This window comes from Cygnus olor, chromosome 26 (genome assembly GCF_009769625.2).
Source record: "Cygnus olor isolate bCygOlo1 chromosome 26, bCygOlo1.pri.v2, whole genome shotgun sequence".
In the NCBI taxonomy this organism is placed as follows: Eukaryota; Metazoa; Chordata; class Aves; order Anseriformes; family Anatidae; genus Cygnus; species Cygnus olor.
The window spans coordinates 3,135,588-3,138,450 of NC_049194.1; the positions used below are offsets into that span (position 1 = coordinate 3,135,588).

Below are 2,863 nucleotides of genomic sequence, written 5' to 3' on the forward strand. Positions count from 1 at the left end.
GGCTGCGAGCAGGGGGTGGCACGGGGACACCGGGGGCCGCGCTGTCACCTCCGCCCCCAGGGGGTCTCTGGGCCAGCGAGTGGGAAATCTCATCCGTCCAACCCCATTACCTTAACGACACCGGCTCAGAGGGCAGCGCTGGGTTAAAACTGGAGAGAGAGCGAGATTTATATTTAAAAAGTAATGTTCTTCTCCGTGTTCAACCAGATGCTCAGGTTTATTAAAGATAAAACAGGTTTCGAGATAAAATGCGCCGTCACCCGAGGAAGTTTCCAGCTCCCCGCTGCCTCTTGCTCCTCGCGGGGGGCTCGTCCCTTTCCCATGCTACATCCTACAGAGTGCTCCCTGGGGGGGTAGGGGTGCTGTGGGACCAGTTGTGCCCCCCCTACACATGTGTGCGGGGCTGAGGGTGCAGGGAGCCGTGGAGAGGGCTGCTTAGTGCCTGTCTGACTGCTTCCTGCCTCGGTTTGCCTCCTGGGCAGGATGGGATCCTCGAGGGTTAGCGGGAGGGGAGGCTGAGCCTTGCAGGAGGAAGACGGGATTAGGGCTGGGAGGTCGGCAGAAGGAGGAAGGCCGACCTCAGGGGTCTCTGCGGGCATCCCCATGCTGAGGGGGGCAGATTTGTGCCCCTGCCCTGCACCACATCCTCACGGCGGGATGCTCACGGGATGCAGCACAGCCCCACGGCCCCATCGCCTCCCCTCCGGCCTCAAGCATCCCGCGGTGGCCAACGTCCTCAGCCCTTAACGAACCCACAGACACCCCAAAATCCCCCCTCTGTGCCAACAAAGCCTAACGAAGCCGGGACTGAAGCAGACCAGCGGGGCGGCAGCGGGGTGGCTGCCCGTCCCTATTGTTGCCTGACAATGGGAAGCGCCCGGCCCCGCTGCAGCGCCGGCGCTATTAGCCCAAATATTTGCTTCCCGTCTCCAGGGTGACGGGGTTGCAGCGCTCACCCACATGCCTCCTTTGATCATTTTCCTCTTGATCTTCGGCGCACCGCTTCCCCGCGCTCCTCTCCATCCCCATCTCGTCGGGGGGAGGCGGGAGGTGGCGCAGCCGCAGCAGCTGGGGCTGGGGTTGGTGGGGCTGGGTTATCGGGATCGGGGATGGGTTATTGGGATTGGGGCTGGGTTATTAGGGTTGGGATTGGATTTTTGTGATTGGGGTTGTGTGATGGTGGGGCTGAGCAGTGGGGATCAGGGCTGGGTTATTGGGATTGGGGCTGGGTGATGGGGTTTGGGGCTGGGTGACGGTGGGGCTGGGTGATGGGGACTGGGGCTGGATTATTGGGATTGGGGTTGGGCAATGGGGTTTGGGGCTGGGTGATGGTGGGGCTGGGTGGTGGTGATTGGGGCTGGGTGATGGTGGGGCTGGGTGGTGGGGATTGGGGCTGTGTTATTGGGACTAGGGCTGGGTGATGGGGATTGGGGCTGGGTGGTGGGGATTGGGGCTGTCTCATCGGGATTGGGGCTGGGTTATTGGGATCGGGGCTGGCTGATGGCAACCGGGTTGGGGGGAATTGGGAACCTCCCTGGGGAGGGCTGATGGAGAGCACATGGCTCGGCTGGAGGGACACCTGCGTCCTCTTGCCAAGAGACTGCAAGCAAGCAGCCTCCCCTTGTTGCACCTCATTTTTTCCCCCTGTTTTTGACCCCTTTTTACCTTGCTTCACCTACAGAAGCTGTAAAAAGGAGGGCTGCTGTGAAAATGAATGAATAAGTGAGCCCAGGCAGGAGGACAGGGGGTTTTTGGTGGGACCACACTCCCGTGACACCCATCTGCTGTGCCAGGGCAGCGACACCACAGGCTTAGAGGAGGAATTATCCAGCTTTTCCCATTCTTTCACCCCCGTCCTACACACCCTTCCTGGAACAGGTTTTTCCTGGCTGAGAGAGCCACAGGGCAGACCGGGATCGTTTTCTTCCTCCCTAAATCTCAGCCGAGACTAACAACATCTGTCAGGGTGGAGATGGAGCAGGGACGGTCGGCTTCCCCACGTGGAGCTGTTTTGCTGCAGCTCCTCAGAAAAAAGGAAAAAAAAGGGGAATTTTGGAGCAGGGTGGGAACAGCTCCAAAATCCGTGGGGATTTGGCGGTGGCCAGCAGCAAAGCTGAAGGGATCGGAGAGCGCCAAGTGATTTCTAGCAGCATTTTAAAAAAAACAAAGCCAAACGTTTTGCCAGAAAAATGTTATTTCGATCGCTTTGGAAAATGAAGGTCATTCCAAAGTGGTACTTTTTGTTCAGAAGTTGACCAAAAAACAAGGGAGGGGTGGGAAGGAAAAAAAAAAAAAAGAAAGGAGGGGCTCGGAGCTGAAATGATCTGTAGGAAAACACCCTGCGCCTTGGGTCGGCCGAACCAGGGCAGCTTGGCTTCCAGTGACAGGAGCTGAGCTTCGCATCGCTGCAAAATCCCAGCCTAGCCCCACTCCCTCCCCGGTCCCCAGCCCTGCGGTGTTGGGACAGAATGGGATCCATGGCCTGGGGCACTGAGAGGGCCCCGGGATTTGTGCCCTGGCACCGGGAGAGCCCCAGGATCCGTGCCCTGGGGCACCCAGAGAGTCCCGGCACCGGTGCTGGGGTGGCCGCAGGCACGCTCCCAGTGGCTGATCCCGGTTCCTCCTGGAGAGCTGGATCCCAGTGTGTAATTCTTGCTTAGCCCAGTGAAGTGAGCAATGGTACAAGCCCAGGGTCAGGCCGTGAGCTCGTTTAGCTCGTTAATTACTGGCAAGGATGGCCCCGAGCCCTGCTGCCCGCACTGTGCCTGCGCTGTGCTGGGCTCTGGGCGTGCAGAGGAGCACCTGGGGATCCCGCATGGGGCTGGGGTTGCAGGATGGGGGCGAAGACATCCCCCAGAGCAAG

General features: G+C 59.6%; 1 long non-coding RNA gene across 1 annotated transcript; it reads left to right on the forward strand.

The window, feature by feature from the left end:
• Positions 1 to 920: 920 nt before the first annotated feature.
• Positions 921 to 2,155, forward strand: LOC121060074. Its single transcript, XR_005814739.1, has 2 exons — positions 921 to 1,050; positions 1,682 to 2,155. It is a non-coding gene; the product is annotated as an uncharacterized LOC121060074 (long non-coding RNA).
• Positions 2,156 to 2,863: the final 708 nt, after the last annotated feature.